Here is a 19,022-nt window from a genome sequence, read left to right as displayed (position 1 = left end):
GTGGCCAGCTGCAGTTTCTATTAATAAAAAGCAATCTGTTTCTAAGTGGCATTTTCTTTGAAAGTTGAATTATTGAAGTCTTAAAGCTTTTTTTGTCATCAAATATATGTTCTTCTAAAAACGTTGTAGCTGATTTCTGGACATTAAACCTGTGTTATAAAAACGAATGTTATTGACTGTTCAGCATTATTCCATTTGTGAATGGTTGACCTGAGCTAATCCAACTTGATCTCTTCACTCTTTCTCTCTTGGATCTTATTCCAGTTTAGAATCTGCTGATTAACTCTCAGTTGTTTTAAGGTAAAAGATAATGAATATCATAGCAGAAAATAACTCTAAAACATTCTTTAGGATAAAGATTAAAAAACACCCAAGAAGAAATCATGAAATAAAGTACTTTTTTTTTCTGTAATTTGTTCTCCTCTTCTTAGCAAATGTAATTAATGTTGAGGCACTGATGTATGAAGGCTGCCAGATGTACAGTAAATCTTTCCAGTCTTCATTTTAGGATTAGCGCACATTGGCAAAATGTGTAATCATCATATTTGACCATATGATGACCTTAAATTCTCACCAAAAGTCCTGACCCACCTAAAGAACAATGCCACATGCACCAGACTATTGTTTACTGACTTCAGCTCAACATTCATCACGATCATACATCAAAGACTGGTGGATTAACTCTCCTCATTGGGTCTCAACACCTCTCTCAGCAATTGGATTCAGGACTTCTTAGTTGGAAACACCACAGGCTGGGTTGGCAACAAAACCTCAAGCCCCATCAAGATGAGTACCGTTACTGTTCACACTGCTGACTCTTGACAGCACTGCCAGATTCAGTTCCAACAGAATCATCAAATTTGCAGATGATACAACAGGAGTTGACCACCTTAGCAACAAGGATGAGTCACATTACAGAGAGGAGATTGTAATAAACTCATTAGTCAGGAAAGCACAGCAGTGCCTACACTTCCTGAGGAGGGCAAGGCTACCAGCCCCATCTTGACAACCTTTTACAGGAGCTCAACTGAGAGAATCCTCTCTGGCTGCATCATTGTGTGGTATGGTAGCTACAAAGCATCAGACCAGAAGGCTATACAGAGGATCTTTAAAACAGCCTAGAGGAACTCTACGGTCTCCCTTTCTTCTATAGATGGCATTTACTGGGAGAGTTGTCTAAATAGGGCTTAAGGAATTATAGAAGACCCTTTCCATCCAGTACCCAGTATCTTCACCCCACAAGAAGAAGGGACAGGAACATCAAAATCAGGACTGCCAGGCTAGGGAATAGTTTCTTCCCACAGGCTCTGAAACTGATGTACAGTAAAAATCATCCCAAATATTTATATATATTTATTTTGATTATTTATGTGATCTTTATGTACAGTGAATTGTGTGCTTTTGTGCTGCAACAAGTACTGGAGGGACACTTTCCGTAGGGTTGTACAATGAGATGATTATAAAATTGAATTTGAAGGTGGTTTACAATTAATATTAAACTAGCAAGAAGAATCCTGTGTAAATAGGATTAAGATGGTACAAGACTATAGAAAGATTAAGTGAATGTGTAAAGCTGCTTCAGATTGTGATAATTGTGATGAAGTATGATATAGGCCGTCTCTAACATGTGAAAGATAAACCAGAATGTTCTGTAACTTTGAGATTAAAGGCCAAATGGATTTCTGTTTGTGGGCCCATAATTTAAAAAAAGTTCAAGAGTATTGAAACATAAAAGTGAAGAATTTATACATCAGTTGGATACAGTTTTGAGTAGATTTTATCTGATACATTTTAGTATCAATCATCAGATCTTTTGGAGTCCAATTGGTCCTGGAAAGTTCACAAGAATCGTACCAAAATATAGAGTTCTCCAGATCCATGTCTACAATGTGATGATGTATGCACCATTTTAATGGTGTGGCGAAGATTTCACCTTGCCCTTGTTCAGATTAACATTTTTAAGTACCTTCATACAATGAACAAGATGTGATGATTACCAGGAGCAATGTTTCTACAGACTACAGTTGTAAGGGTTGAGCCACATGCTGGCAAATAGATTTTAAACAAAGATCTTCTCCTCATACATCACTCTAGAAATCGTCAAAGCTTCCAAATCAAATTCTGCCACTTCAGTTCATTCCAGAGCTGACATCAGGCCTGATAAAATGTTCATTTGTTTAAGCATGTAATTACATATTTTGTTCCTATGTGGAATCTTATCAAGTGTCAAGAAGTGCAGGAGATTAAAGACCACATGTGTGGCAGCATGTATGCAATCATGTGAATCACAAAAGATTGCTTATTTCATTTCTAACCATTATAATGAGAATATTTAACCCACAGAGGCAACTAACCAGGTGCATCAGTGGAAACAGGAAATGATTTCCACCAAATAGACAGAAGACAATTCACATGATTAAAAACAGTACTTCCAATGCTTGGACAAGTCTGAAGCAATCTCTTGAATATCACATTCAAGTGAAAGCATTATGATAATGTACTGCAGGGCAAATAGCCATTCGTGTAAAGGTACTTGATTTTGACAATCTCAGCAAGGGCATGGAAAGTGCAGTTTTGTCCAGGGAGCTGGGATGATGGGAATCACTACTGTCAGAATTCTCTCTCTCCTCACTCTTTTGCTGTTCTTCCTTGCCCAGAAACATGAAAGAAAATCCAACCATAATTGCCTTAAATTAAGTGTAGGTAAAACCTTTTGAATTTGAAAAACTAATAATAAAAAAATTATATTACAACAAATGATAACCTGAACTCTCATTAATTATTTTCATTTTAAATATCACTAAAATTATCAATTGACTTTTTAATTATTTCCACTAATTCTGTCTTGGTGACTGTAGATCAGACAAGTTGTTTTCTTGTTATTGACAGGATTTGATTGAAATTCATATCATTTCTTCCATGGAATCTTTTCTTTATGTTGCAGTGCTGATTATTAGCACCATAAACATTTAGGTACAAACCATGCCATAGACTAATTTTCATCAAACAAGCTAGAGCTAAATCATGGCTTTGTAAATTCTTGAACTACTCTTTTAGGTTTGACGTATGAGCAATTGTAAATATAAGGCCATTTCATGTCAGGCCGCTGCCTGCAAGAGCGGATCGAAAACTTAAAACTTACCTTTCAGACAGCAGCCCTAAAAGGCTGCTCCAGCATCCCATTCATATCCAGAGGTATCTCGTAGCGACCTCCGGAGACAATGGACGTGGGGCGACTGGTGACGGAGTGCCGTCATCAATACGCGGCAGAGCAATGGCCATTTTACCTACCCATAACGCCTAAGCAGCTGGAACCGTTCTGTAGTTCCTGGAACAGTTCCAGCTGTGTGGGGGATTATTGGTAGGGAAGACAGCCATTACTCTGTCACGTTTTGAGCCACAGAGAGCAGACCCAAAGGCTGAAGCGGCCCTCGTGGCTGTCTCAGCCAGCACCGACTGCCCCCAGTTGGCTCCCACTGCCCCATTGGACCTCGCTGAGGGCTCCCACTGTCCCGACGGTCCCTGCTGCCCCACTGGCACTCGCTGCCCTGATGGCTCCTGCTGCCCCGACGGCTCCCACCCACCACCCCTACCTTGGAAGGAGAGGGGTGAGTGGAGAGATGGGTTGCAGGCTGACGGCATCATCAGCTGTACATTTCAGGTTAGGTGGTGGAATGCAGCGCTATTTGTCTCCTCCAGCAATTTTTCAGTGGTTCAAAGCTTCAGTTCTTGACAGCAAAGAACAGTCTGTATTGTTGAAATGAAGATTGATTGAAACTGCACTAGGTATTGTAAATTAATTTGCTGCAATATAATAGTGCTTAGGCTGTTAGGGGTTAGGTAATCTTCAGAATGACCACTTTTTTTCCAGTGACTTTTTTTATTCACTAGGTTTGGCCATCTGGGCATTGGTGAACAAGGCAAGCATTTAATGCCCATCGCTAATTGCCCTTGAGAAAGTAATGGGGAATCAACTCTGAAAGAAGGAGAGAGCATTTAGGTGTCAATACCCCATATTTCTGTATGGTAAGCTTTGAACTTGAATGAGTGACATGCCATCATGTTCCTGATTTGTACTTTATAGAAGTGGTGGAAAGGCTTTTGGATTCATATGGGAAAGTCACTTGCTACAAGATCCACTTCTGACTTGCTCATTTAACCATGCCGTTTATGTGGCTGCTGATCCACTCGAGTTTCTGGTAAATGGTGACTCCCTCCCACCCCCACTGGCTGATGGTGGGGAGCTCAATGACGCCAATGTTATTGAATGACAAGGCTGGATAATTAGACTCTGTGGTCGGTGTGCTGTCCAGCGAATGAAATAAAAACCACACAGAAGCTGTGAGTGAGCTGAACCTACCGATTTTAGTGGAATTTGCCAAGAAAGGATCCCCATGATCCTTTGCGCCCCCCCCCCCCCCCCCGCCCACCCTGTCACTGGGACCATTGTGACCACAGTGATGACCTGGTTGCAGCCTGCCAGAACTCTGCCTTTTTGTGGTGGTCACTGTCTGGCCATTTGTGAAACAAATATTACTTGCCAGTTTTCTGTTCATGTAGGGCAGTTGCAAATGGAATTGAATTTCATGTTATCAGCAGCTGACACCCCCATTTCTGACCTTTTAATGGAGGAAGGTCATAGTGAAACAAGGTGACAATAGATGCTTTTAAGCTGCAGCACTTGGGTATCCCTCCTGGGACCCAGGTGTGTCCAGTGGGGTAAAGGTGGTTCCAGCACCTTTTAAACTGTGGGGGAATTGATCCATTAAATCACCAACCCGGTGATGACACGTTAATTGACATGGCACACAATCAGGGAAACTATCGGTAAGTCTCCCCCACCCCCCACCCACCAACCATCAGTCACCCCCCAACCCCTCTCCTCTCTCCCCCATGGCAGTGACCCCTCCTCTCTCCCCCTCAGCAGTGAGCCCTCTCCTCTCTCCCCCACAGCAGTGACTTCTCTCCTTTCTCCTCTATGACAGCGACCCCTCTCCTCTCCCCCCTCACAGCAGCGACCCCTCTTCTCTCCCCCCCCGCGGCAGCAACCTATTTCATCTCTCCCCCGTGGCAGCGACTCCTCTCTACCCCCAATCGCAGTGGCCACTTCATCCAGGTGTTTTCCTGTGACGCACAAAACCAGGTCGGCCACTGCTGTTCAAGCCACCGGTCGACGCGTCCTGGGTAAATTTAACTGGGTTCTCTGACTACCTCTGAGGTAGGGCTGGGATCCAGTTGACTTTGGTCAATGCTGACCAGGTCAGACCCTTCAAGCTGCCTTGCTAACTGGGCAAATTGCAAGGCAGCTTGAAAGCGCCTAATGACTGCACCATTGCTGCCCTCAGGAACTACTATCCTTATCTTCTTTCACCGACACCATCCTCCTTTATAAAATATGACTCCAGGAATTAGATTGTTTTCCCTTGATGCCCATTAATCCATTTATCCAAGCTCCATTTGATATGGTAAATAAAGCAACAGAGAGGCAGTAGAGTTTGGAGTGTGTCTCCCACTTTTAAAAAATATGAATCTAACATCACCAAAATTACTTCACCACTACTATATATAACCCGTTGCTTTTAAGACTCAACTAGAACTCAATCACATTTAGTTTGAACAGGTTAAGTCAGCACTTCACCTCTCAAAATATTTTTCTTACCCTTCATCTCCATGTAATTACCACCGCCAGTGGGCTGATATCGCCTCAAACCGTGCATCTTGGCGCCTCACAGTTTGGCGGGCAGCAACCTCCTTTGAAGAAGACCGCAGAGCCCACCTCACTGACAAAAGGCAAAGGAGGAAAAACCCAACACCCAACCCCAACCAACCAATTTTCCCCTGCAGCCGCTGCAACCGTGTCTGCATGTCCCGCATCGGACTTGTCAGCCACAAACGAGCCTGCAGCTGACGTGGACTTTTTACCCCCTCCATAAATCTTCGTCCGCGAAGCCAAGCCAAAGAAGATACCTATCAGAAATTAGGAACACGACAAAATATGAACCCCAGAGGAAATTTTAGTGGGTTCATTCCAATACCAAATGTTCAGGCAGCTTTTCAGGAGTCAATGGAAAGATGAACATGCATACATTTTCTTGGAAATAATATTCAGCAAATTGCTGTTTGATGCAATGACATAACTGACATAACTGGTTGTGTATGGCATCAAGGTGATGAACTGGTGCATAGCTTTGCAAGGCACTTTTGTTGCAGAAAATAAATAAACATTTACTGAACATTATCATCTCTTAACTTGAACAGGAAAACTTTACTGTTTTTCTGTGATTTTGTGCATTGTCTCTAATTAACTGCAATTAATAGACAATTCCGAGAGTGTTGCTCCATGTGGGGCCATTGTAATCCCAGATAAAGTATCGGCACAGCAGATCATCCAATTTGCAAACAAGACACCCTGTTCAAATCTACACATCTGAATGTTGTGCCTCCATGCAATAACAACAGCCATTATCTGAACTCAACTATTTATAAATGAAAATGAAATTGAGTATTTGGATGAGAAAAGGTTCACTCAAAGCAGAGACACATTTAAAGATTGTCTGCAAAGGCTTTAACAAGTTGCAATTATATAATACGTCTAATGTGGAAAAGTGTTTTAAGGAGCTTTAAGAGACCTCTGCCTGTTACTGTACTTAGCTTTCCTTTTGAAGTGTGTAGCCAACAGATCCTCTCTTCTGCCAGGGGTATCCAGATGGCTATGATTTGTCACGTCATATGACATGTTGATATGAGAGTGGAGAGCATTGCTTTTCTGAGCTATCTGAAAAAGCTAGGCCTCTATCTGTACACCCTGTAATTTGGGAACTGCCTCATGTAAATATTCCCCTCAATCTGTTATCCACAGTTCTGATGTCCTTTATTCCATTCTTGTCTCTGGTTGCTCTGAAGGTGAATAACAACAATTGTCTTCCTTTCCCCTGGTTGAAGTTAAAGCAGGCCCAGTTGTGTGCATCCTAAGACCTCCAAATGATATACATTTGGTTGTTAATACAAGGATCCTCGGCTAAGTTGGGAAAGGGAATTAAGAAAGCAGCTATGAGCATTTATTTGTGCTACAACTATTCATTTTTACCATTGTGACGAAGGGGTATTTGATCTTTCCTCCATGTTAATTTTGATTTGCAACCAAAGTGAAGGGATGCATTTACTCCAATGTATTTTGATGAAAGACTTCCCATTGGATCTGGCCAGGTAAAATAAAATGCCTCTGTTCTACATCTAAAGTGAACCTCTGCAGGTTGAAGGTGCATTTCCCAGATATGTTCATCAATAAGAACTCAAGTTCTCCAAGGGTTTTAGAATATTAACAGGGGCCCCTCAATTCACTGAGCTCCAACCATTGATAGAGCTATCTGCATTATTCTTAATTGCTTTTTTCTTGCTGCATTGTTTTGTGTCTTTCCTTTAAATGGACTATTTTTGCATATTAAGCAATGATTATTGTTTGTTTAATGTATTTAATTATTTATTCAATTTTGTCAACGCAATGTCATCCCTACATTTTTTTGGTAACGCCATCATTACAGCACTGGAAGTGGTTCATATGTGTCTCAATCTGTTCCTGCTTTTAATACTGCAGTTCATCATTCTCTGCAGTGTGGCATGATGTATGACTCATTCCCCCTGTGTGTGCGTGTAAAGGCTATGAGGCAAAGCAAGCTAAGCATTTTTTAATGTGTACCAGTAATTTAAAAACTAGTAAGTTGCAAAAAATAGAATATGAAGTTCAAAAATAGATCATGTGCTTGTTTTCTATTCAATTATGCTTGATAATTGTCTCATAATGTACGTACATCATCTTTCTTCCAGCTCCAGTAAATTCCATTTATTTTTCAGTTACACCAGGTATCTGACCTTGCGAAGGTCATCTAAATTGGTTCTCTGAATGTCAGCATTCACTGACTAAGCTCTTGTGTCGAAGGAGACCCCTGGGGGAGAAGTAGCAGAAGGATATCCCACATCCATGCTATTCTATCCAAATGAGTCAGCTACTTAAAAAGAGGTGAGGTGGGGGAAACGAGGCGTGAATGTGGCAACAACATAAAGGATTGTTTCAATTGTTATTCAAAAATGGACAAAACTGGTAAAAAATTACCCCGTGTCAAAGGAATTTCAGGATCTTGTAAGCATGCTTAAAATGTTGAATGTATTCTTGCATTTACTGTAATATCAAAATGTACTCTACATTGCAATGTCACCACTAAAAACAAATTATATTTAAATATGGTAACAATTGTTCGATCTTTCAGCAGATAATATATCTTCTTAAGATCCACATAACTAATGTTCTGTCCTGGGTCATGGATAGGCATAGGGTTGTGACAGCCTCTCTTATATGTATCCATGGAGTAATGATGGAATGCACAGCTCACTGCAGACCTTGAATTGTAATAAGAATTCAGCCACTCAGGTGTAAGCTCAAATGGTACGAGGTGACGTCAAGTTGTAGCACAGGAGACCTCTGTTGCTTGGAGACAATGATGATTAGAGAAGGTCTGCAGTTTAATTAAGGGCTTGTGTTTATAGTTTAAACTAAAGTCATGATGGTGTGAAATGTAAGCAGCAGATATTTTAGCAAATTGAACAGAATCATTGATTTATGTTCAGTTATTTTTAAAAGCAGTTTTAACACTTAAGCAATTAAATCAAATCTGGATAATTTTATTTCACATATTCAGTCTTATTTCTGTGATTAGAAGAATAAACAAGTATTTCTTTTAACTAAGAAATTTGATTAAAAATATAGTTCCACAAATGACCATTCTTCCCTGAACAACAGGAGTGATACCAGAGGATTGGAGGAGTGCTAACTTTATACTGTTGTTTAATGACAGGCCAGTTTGTTTAATTTCAAGAATGGGCGAAATTATTAGAATCAATTCTGAGACATAGTATGAACCTTCATTTCAATAGGTACAGATTAATTGAGAGCAGTCAGCGTGGATTTGCAACTGGAAGGTCATAACTAAATGACTAGATTTAATTTTATGAGGAAGTAAAAATGAGGGTGGATGAGGATAAGTTATTCAGAGATATGGATCTTGTCAAGTCTTATGACAAAGTCTTATGACAAATTTTACATAGCGGACTGGTTAAAAAAATGTCCTTGGCATCCAAGTAGGGCAGCAAAATGGATCCAAACTTGGCTCCGTTGCAAAAAGCCAAAGATAACGGTTGACTGTTCTTTTTTTGCAGTTGGGAGGGTGGCTTTAGTGATCTTTCATGGAGATAATTAATAAGTACCTTTCTGTTTGTTCTTTGTATTTATTAGTGATTGAGACTTAAATGTAAGGTGCAAGATAAAGAAGTTTGCAAATTATGCCAAAGTTGAGTGGTCAGGCATGGGATTGTAAAAAGACATGGATCAAAAGTAGAATTTAATCTCGAGAAAACAAATGGAGATACAGGGGCTGCAGATGCTGGAATCTGGAGCAAACCACTAATTGCTGCAGGAACTCAGCAGGTCCAGCAGATTCTGTGGAGCAGCATCCGGCTGTTTGTTCTTTGCTGAAGAAATTGGATCATTTGCTTGGCGTTGTTTAATAAGGTGAGGGAAGACGCGATAAAATGAAGGATTTTGAAAGGTGTGGAGGAACAAAGGCTTGGTAGAATATGAAGGTATCAGGACAGGTCAATAATGCAAATAATATGACATGCAGGATGTTTTCCTTTATTAGCTGAGGTGCAGAGTGTAAGAGCGGGGAGGCTATGTTGTAACTGTACACAACACTAGTTAGACCACAGCTTGAGTACACATAGTTTGATTACACATAGTTTGAAGTCCAGTTGATTCTGAACATTGCCAGTTTTATTTGTGCAAGGTCATTTGCCAGTAAGTAAATGGAGCTAAGTGTCAGGCTATGCCTCATTATTACTCTGGGTGGCTCCCCAGGCCTACACGCAATGGTGTCTGCCAGTGACATTGAAAGTGCACTAAATTTGCCGTTTCACTAATCCAGAAACTTACAAGAGGTTCTCTGGTTTCACTACCAGGTAAGCATATCAGAGTGTGCAGAAATAGATGCAGTAATATCATCTTGGCCAAACAGTGGCTTTTGATTGCCTTGGCAAGTATTTTCCATGCTGTACCACTAAAAATATAAGAAATGTCTAGCAATGCAATCAATCAGAGACACATATACCTTAGCACTGTTATTAGGTCTGCTCTTTCCGTGTTCTTTGCAATGAAAATCCTTAATCACTATTAATCATTTATCAGGGTGAACTTTTATCTATGGATGCAAATGCACTGGCTCCGATTGATAGACAACAGAATATATCTCCATATTTCTGGCTTCTATCCACTAATCCTTGTCTTTCTTCAGACAGCTCTGATAAGTTTGCTCCTTTTGGGAAATTCAGAATAGACTTATGGTTCTCGGAGTGCTGTTGGAATGTGGGATGAAATTGGAACATCCAGGGGAAATGTACATTGTCATTGGGAGGACATGCAGTTTCCACATAGTCAGCACCTGAGATTAGATTTAAATATACTCTCTACAGCTGTGACGCAGTAGTCAGTCATGATTGGCAAAAATCTAAAGTTCGCCAAGAAAAATAGATGAAGAAAAGGTTTTAATCAAACACTTATTATGCTCACACCATTTAGTTTCCAGTGCCTGAAGCCCTGCAAGCTCATTTCAAGTGGGCATTCTGTATTCCTATGTTAGATCAACTGATTGATCTTAAAAGGAAGAACATGCCCACTCAAAATGAACACTTTCATTATTTTGTTGCCACTTCTGTAATTGGAATACACGTTATGTCACAGGGGCATATTTTAGGCAGTGAACCTTTTCATAGAACAATACAGGCCCTTCATCCCTTGATGTTGTGCTGACCTATGTATTCCTACCTCCTAACCCTCTATTTTCCTTTCCTCCATATGCCTGTCTAAGAAACTCTTAAATGCCCCAAATATTTCAACCTCTAACAAGGCATTCCGGGCACCCACAACTGTCTGTGTAAAAAAAAATTACCCCTGATGTCTCCCCTAAACTTTCCTCCCTTCATATTATACAGATGTCCTTTGGTGTTTGCTACTCCTGCCTTGGGAAAAAGGCACTGGCTATTTACCTTATCTATGCCTCTCATAATCTTGTAGACCTCTATTAAGTCACCTCTCATCCTTCTTCACTCCAAAGAGAAAAGATTTCAGATTCATTGTCAGAGTACATATGTGACATCATATACAACGGAGATTCCTTTTTCCTGCGGACAAGGCAGAATTACCACTAACTGGTAGTGCAAAAAATAAACTGTACACAGCGTAAACATGTAAATAAATAAAAGAACCGTAAACAGATAACAAATGTAAACAAACTGACTGTGCAATACAGAGAGACAAAGAAAATTAATAAAGTGCACAAGTAAGAGTCTTTAAATTAGTCTCTCATTGACTTTGTCATTGAGGATTCTATTGGTGAAGTGGTAGCAGCTGTTCCTGAATCTGGTGATGTGAGTCTTGTGGTGCCTATATCTCTTTCCTGATGGCAGCAGCGAGAACAGAGCGTGTGCTGGGACTTGTGAGTCTTTGATGATTGCTGATGCCCTCCGACAGCAGTGTTCCCTATAGATGTTCTCAATAGTGGGGAGGTTTTTGCTTGTGATGTCCTGGACTGTGTCCACTACCTTTTGGAGGGCTTCACCACTTCCATGGTATCATCATCATATTTGTAAATGGTGTTATTGTTGTACCGAGCTACACTGTCAGAGGTGTAAAGTGAGTAGAGAAGGAGGTTAAGCACACAGGCCTGTGGTGCTCCAGTACTGATGGAGGTTGTGGAGTAGAAGTTCTTGTCTATCTTTGCTGATTGAGGTCTGGAGGTGAGGAAATCCATGATCCAATTACACAGTGGAGTGTTAACTCCCAGGTCTTTGAGTTTGCTCGTCGGTTTTGAGGGGATGATGGTGTTAAATGCTGAACAGAGCCCTAGCTCTGCTAACATTGCTTCATAAGATTTATTTTCCAATCTAGGCAACGTCCTGATAAATCTCCTCTGCATCCTCTTCATAGATTCCACATCCTTCCTATAATGAGGTTCTCAGAACTGAACACAATATTCTAAGTGTAGTCTCACAAGAGATTTTTAGAGTTGCACATGGCCCCTCGACCCTCAAACTCAATCCCCAACTAATGAAGCCCAGCATCCCATAGACCTTCTTAACTGTCCTATCAACCTGTGCGGCAACCTTGAGAGATCAGTGGATTTGGACGCCAAGTTCCAACCTCTATCCATTTTCTGATACCAACCACTTAATCTATACCTTTGCAACAGGTAATATAAATGGAAGAGAGAATCTGAGACTCCTGAGATGTGTGGCCCTCTGTGTGGTTGTACTCCTCATTGAACAATAAGAGCATTCTCAGACATTCTCCACATGCAGTCATCAATCATGAGGGGATTGCAGCTTACAAGTGTAGAAATGATAGATTTTGACATTTATGGATAAACACTTAATAACCCTGTGGTCATGGATTGTCGGTGGACATGATTGGCACAACCTCAAAGAAAGCTGCCTACAAATACTGAACAACCTTCTCTCTGATGCTTGCTGCGGTCTGGGTGGGGGGGGTCAGCTTATGTGGATACCTGTTGTCATCAAGCTGAGTGAGCAAGCAACCCCCATTTAGGAATTTCCAGACAGCATGCCCAATGACCATGAAGCACCTTTATGAATTAACTCTTCAAAATATTATAGAACTACTAAGTCAAAATTATTAAAATATAGGATTAAGGTAGAAACTATCATCAATAAACATTAAATATAATGTTCAAGGGCAGCACAGAGGAGCAGCTAGTCAAGCCACTGCCTCACATTGGCAGGGACTGGGTTCAGACCTGACTTCTGGTACCATCTGTGTGGAATTTGCACATTCCCCATAATCCTCTGAGTGTCTTGACGTAGGGTTCAAGCCCGTAATGCTGGTTATGTATCTTTTTCTTGGATCTATAAAGGACACCGTTTGACCTGCTGAGTTTCTCCAACAGTGTTTTTACTTCAACCACGGCGTCTGCAGACTTTTCTGTTTTATTTTTTTCCTCGAGGTACTCTGGTTTCCTTCCACATCCCAAAGATGTGCAGGTCGGTAGGTTTGTTAAAGTGGACCTGAGGTTACTTGAAAACAATATCAAATACAGCTGCAAAAAAATTTAATCACTTTACAAAGCATGAGAACTTCATTACAGCATGAAGTACTGCTACAAGCAACTGGTCTCACACCAAGAGAGTCTACCTCGTGGCTAATAAGTCGCATATATTTACAAATAAAACTTCCAGTTTTCCAGAACATTTGAGCAGACCACTCCATATAAGTAATTGTACGTGTTTCTTAGAATTCTTTTGGGATTCATTAATCAGGGTCATATCCCTTACCCAATGGTTTTGCCAAATAATGTTCCTTATCAACCCTGACCTTGTTGAATCAAAAACAAAAGAATGGAATGCAGTTGGTTTCTTTCTCCATGTCAATATTTTAAAATGTATATTCTCAGATTAATTGACTACTCACATTTGCTTCTCATTCTAAGGTGGTTGGGAGAATCTACGGGGAATTGAAAGAATACAGGCAGAATGGTATTTAAGTAGGATCAGTATAAATGGGTTGATTGATGGTTCACACAGACTCATTGGATTTAAAGGCCGGTTTTGGCACTATATCTCTCTTTAATTCCAAAAGTTAATATACCTTATTTTAAAATATTCATGGGAACAATAATACATACTCAGGATCACATATTCTGCCAAACAGTAAGTTATGACAAGTTTGGCCTGGAAGTCAGCCTGAAGAAAACTGAGGTCCTCCATCAGCCAGCTCCCCACCATGATTACCAGCCCCCCCACATCTCCATCGGGCACACAAAACTCAAAACGGTCAACCAGTTTACCTATCTCGGCTGCACCATTTCATCAGATGCAAGGATCGACAATGAGATAGACAACAGACTCGCCAAGGCAAATAGCGCCTTTGGAAGAATACACAAAAGAGTCTGGAAAAACAACCAACTGAAAAACCTCACAAAGATAAGCGTATACAGAGCCGTTGTCATACCCACACTCCTGTTCGGCTCCGAATCATGGGTCCTCTACCGGCACCACCTACGGCTCCTAGAACGCTTCCACCAGCGTTGTCTCCGCTCCATCCTCAACATCCATTGGAGCGCTTACATCCCTAACGTCGAAGTACTCGAGATGGCAGAGGCCGACAGCATCGAGTCCACGCTGCTGAAGATCCAGCTGCGCTGGATGGGTCACGTCTCCAGAATGGAGGACCATCGCCTTCCCAAGATCCTGTTATATGGCGAGCTCTCCACTGGCCACCGTGACAGAGGTGCACCAAAGAAAAGGTACAAGGACTGCCTAAAGAAATCTCTTGGTGCCTGCCACATTGACCACCGCCAGTGGGCTGATAACGCCTCAAACCGTGCATCTTGGCGCCTCACAGTTTGGCGGGCAGCAACCTCCTTTGAAGAAGACCGCAGAGCCCACCTCACTGACAAAAGGCAAAGGAGGAAAAACCCAACACCCAACCCCAACCAACCAATTTTCCCCTGCAACCGCTGCAATCGTGTCTGCCTGTCCCGCATCGGACTTGTCAGCCACAAACGAGCCTGCAGCTGACGTGGACTTTTTACCCCCTCCATAAATCTTCGTCCGCGAAGCCAAGCCAAAGAAGTTATGACATAGTATACCATTAAAACAAGGACTTTCAGGATACTTTACAATGGGAGTTGTAGGTAAATTCTTGTCAATTCATGCTTTCCATTCACTGCAGTGGTGAAGATGACAAATAACCAGTGAAGTGGCACTAAATCATTGTTAGCAAATTCAAGAGTTTAAAGTGGAACAATATTTGGGGAAAATCCTGCCGTTATTGGCAATTTTATAATATTGATCAGGACAACTTTTTAAACTTTAGGTTCAATGCATTTGTATGATGTTCCTCCTCCTCTGATTGATCTGTATAGAGTTCTTCAAATAGGGCGATGTCAATTAATCATCTAAAATAAAGGGATGGACAGTAAAATCCCTGTAATCCGGAATTCAAGCAAATGGCAAAGAACTCGCAGAAAGTAAATAGGCAAAAAATATGAACATTTCAAGTTGGAAGTTAATTCACCAATCATGCGACCCACAATCTCAAGCAACTGGAAATTTCACTTATCCCCCATAGGTGTCAGATACTGGGTGGGGGTTTACTGTGTGAGGAGCTTTTCATGGATAAAATTGCAGCAATATAACATGAGTTGAACTGGGTGGGAAGTTCTTCCATAGCAAATAATTGGTGTTCCATTTGGAATAATGGCATACACAGCATATAGAATATTCCAATCTCACACCAATAACTGGAATTCAATGTATTTTGCAACCTAGGAAGTTATTGTACAACATTGTTCTATATCCTAGCATCCAAGATTACATCTGAGAAGGAATGTATCACTTTTGAAAATTAAGTGGTTACTTTAATCTTTGCAATTGGTCTGCAAGGGCAGGAAGGTGCCAGTCCAAAATTGCTAAAATACGGGTGGCTTCACAGGCTACTGTTACACGTGGCTATTTTTCCTTTTCCAAGATGGATCCCCATTCAGAGATGAGAATTTGCTTGGAATCCATCCAAAATGTTCAAAAGCAGATCAGCTTGATAAGGTCAATATGAAAAAGGTGGTTCCTCTTTGGGGAAATATCAGGACGTAGTCACCATTGTAATCACAGAAATTTACAACAAGCATTCTAACACTGAAATAGAGAGAATGTGGAACTTCCTATCATGGTATTTAAAGGTGGGAAAAAGGAGAAACAGGATTGTTAGTGAGATTAGAGGGGAAGGAACTCATTTGGATTACCAGGTCTGAATGGGTTGTTGGTTATCTGTACCATGGAAGTTTAACCAGATTTGGAAGGACAGGCATAAAGTTCATTTTGTCAGGATTCTACTTCAGCAAATTCTGATCTGAAGCATGAGGCAATTACACTTAGTAATTTCAAGCTATAAAAAAAATATTCTCAATAATATGTGCTCCCTCCCATCAAGTACAGGTGGAGCAAAATGATTAGATTTGACCCCATGTTTTGCAGCACATCAAAATCCTTTCCACTGCCACTATCAGTAATTTCAATTGTTCTCTACACTCAGGAAGTCACAGTTACATTGAGGAAAGAAATTAATTGAAAATATATTACAAAACATGGCATTATATTCAAGAGTGTACAATACGTAACCTAAAAAAATGATCAAAGCAAGGTCATTGGAAAGACTCTTCTACAGATGTAATAAATTCCAAACACTCCTTGTGATCTTTGTTCCTTCCAGATTAGGGCACATGCTGGAATTCAGCCTTAACTATTATGAGGTTGTTTCACTGCTCCTATTGTGTTCCTTTAATGTCATTGTACTAAACAAAGTCATTGAACTGCGTTCCCATTGTTGGAGTCTGATATGTTTGAGCCCTACTTTTACATATTTTGTTTTGGTTAAATATGTTATTTTCATTCATTTTATTCATGTTCTCCTTTTGAGAATTGAACAAACACTACAGTGCAATACACAGAAGTGCTCGAGAAGCTTAGCAGGTAACATAGCATCTACAGGAAGTAAAGGGTAACCAACGATTCAGGCCTAAGCCCTTGGTCGAGGTATGAGCAAAAAGCAGGCAAACACCTGAATAAAAAGGTGGGGGGAGGAGAGGAGAGGAGGGAGGAATGGGGCAGGGTGAGGAGTGCAGTCCAACAGGCAAGGACTGTTGATACAGATGAAAGAGGAGAAGAGAAAAAGGCTGAGAAATTATAGGGTAAGGGGGAGCTCTCTGAATGGAGAGGGTAAGGAAGGGGTGGGGAGCTGGAGGAAAGGAGGAAGAGGGATAGGGAAAGAGAGAGGCTCCAGGGAAGAGTTTATTTTTCTTTGACTATTGTATATAGTTCACACAAAACATGTGCAAATGGAAATCAGGGCTCCCAAGAGCTTGAAATTTGGAACGTCAGTCCCTGATTAAAATGGTTCTTGGACTCTGTCGCAACAACCTTTTAATGTGCTGTTTTAAGTTGCAAATTCTGAGCGAAACTGCTGTCCTCTTCAAGAATGGTAAAATATCAGCAAATGGCAAAGAAACATCGCACATACTAGATATCTGATTTAAAAAATTACCAAAATGCTGGAAATACTCAGCAGGTTAGCCAAAACTCTTCATCAGAACTGAAATAGAATTGCAAGATTGGGATACTGATGAAGAGCTTTGACCGGCCAACAAGAAACAAGAAAAGAAACTGATGATTTTACCACAAGTAGCCCAACTAAGGATAGGAAAATATTTAGAATTCAGCAAAGAGGACCAAAACACACATAAAGACATGGAAATTAAAATATCAGGGTAACCCAGCCAGATATCCAAAGATTTAATAAAAGTTAAGGTGAGTTTGGAGACTGAGGCATGAAAATAGACAAAGAATAGCCAAAGAAATTAAACACATTGTGTATCTGTTTTCATAGACAGGCAGGAGAATGCAATAGAAAGAACTAAGCATCAGTATCCTGATAAATCTTCAGGATTTTTGCCCATATCCTAGGGATCTAACAAAGGTAACAATAATATTTGGATGCACAGATCACTATCCTCCAAAATCCTTCATGGATTCTGGAATGGCTCCCAGTGAATTGAAAGTTGCAACTACAAGCTCACTCTTTAGTGAAGGTGGCAGAGAAAATGGGGAGCCCAGACCAATTAGACTGAGATCTGGGATAGGAACAATGCGAGAATTGATAAGTAAGGAAATGATGGAAAAACACTTGGAAGATAATCATAGGATTGGATTAAGTCCACATGGATTTATGAAAGGATAATCATGGCTGACAAATCTGTTAAAGATCTCAGAAGTTGTAATCAGCAGAAAGGAATTAGTGGACCCAGTGGATATGTGTATTTGGATTTTTTATAAGGTTTTTGGTAAGATTTCACACAAGATATCACTGAACAAATCTGGATTGAGGTAATTTGCAGGATGGAACTGAGGGATCTTAATGGAGACAATGGAGAATACGAATAATGGAGTTATTTTGAGTTTGACTAATGGCATTCCATTTGCATTGGTGCATTTTTGCTGGGGACCTTTTGTTCACAGGTGACATAATGTAGTAAGTCAAGTTTGCTAATAATACTGAGTTGAATGCTATTGTGGATTATGAGGGGTTCACAGACAGGTTTCAGGGTGAAATATTCCAGGCTATGTGAAGAGACAAGGCCATGGCAGATAGAACATAATACGAAAAATGTGGGCGACTTCCCTTGATAGAAAATAAACAAGAGAAAAGAGGAGCATTTTTAAAATGTGTGAGGTGGAAAAGTGATCAAAGGCACCCAGTTGTCCTTGGATGCATATCACCGATACTGCAACAGGATTTGGATACATGGAGGACTGTGGACCCTCAGTCACTGAGACTAGTAGATTTTTAGATATTAATGGAATTGAGGGACATAGGTTTAATACATGAAAATAGCACCAAGGTAAAAGGTCAGTCATGATGAGAAATGAGAAGCCAAGAGGTCTTCTCCTGGTTCCATTTCATAATACATAGAATATAAAACATAGAACACTAGAGCACAGTACAGGCCCATTGGCCCATATATTCCTACATTATAAAAATGAAATCCTTCCTACTTGTAACCCTTTAGTTTTCTTTCACCCATGTGCCTGTCTAAGAGACATTTAAGTACCCCTAATCTTTCAGCTTCCACCACCACCCCTGGCAATACATCCCAGGCACCCACACTCTCTGTGTAAAAAAACTTACCCCTGATGTCTCCCCTAAACTTTCCTCCCTTCACATTGTACATATGTCCCTCTGGTGTTTGCTATGCCCACCCTGGGAAAAAGGCATTGGCTTTCTACCTTATCTCTGCCTCTCAGAATCTTGTCGACCTCTGTTACATCATCTCTCATCTTTCTATGCTCTGGAGAGAAAAACCCAAGCCCTCTTGCCTCATAAGATTTATTTTCCAATCCAGGCAACAGCC

The 19,022-nt window shown here is 40.7% G+C and overlaps 1 long non-coding RNA gene across 7 annotated transcripts in view; it reads left to right on the top strand.

Annotated features, from left to right (window-relative positions):
• Positions 1–4,486: 4,486 nt before the first annotated feature.
• Positions 4,487–19,022, top strand: part of LOC138738650 (uncharacterized) — a 40,070-nt gene continuing 25,534 nt past the window's right edge. For 6 of the 7 annotated variants that reach the window (XR_011341649.1, XR_011341646.1, XR_011341650.1 and 3 more), the window contains exons 1-2: positions 4,487–4,827; positions 7,852–8,017. This is a non-coding gene — a long non-coding RNA (uncharacterized lncRNA). The remainder of the gene's footprint in view (positions 4,828–7,851; positions 8,018–19,022) is intronic. The other variant, XR_011341648.1, reaches the window with a different exon arrangement.

This window comes from Narcine bancroftii, chromosome 7 (genome assembly GCF_036971445.1).
Source record: "Narcine bancroftii isolate sNarBan1 chromosome 7, sNarBan1.hap1, whole genome shotgun sequence".
Lineage (NCBI taxonomy): Eukaryota > Metazoa > Chordata > Chondrichthyes > Torpediniformes > Narcinidae > Narcine > Narcine bancroftii.
This window is presented reverse-complemented; position numbering and strand designations above follow the sequence as displayed.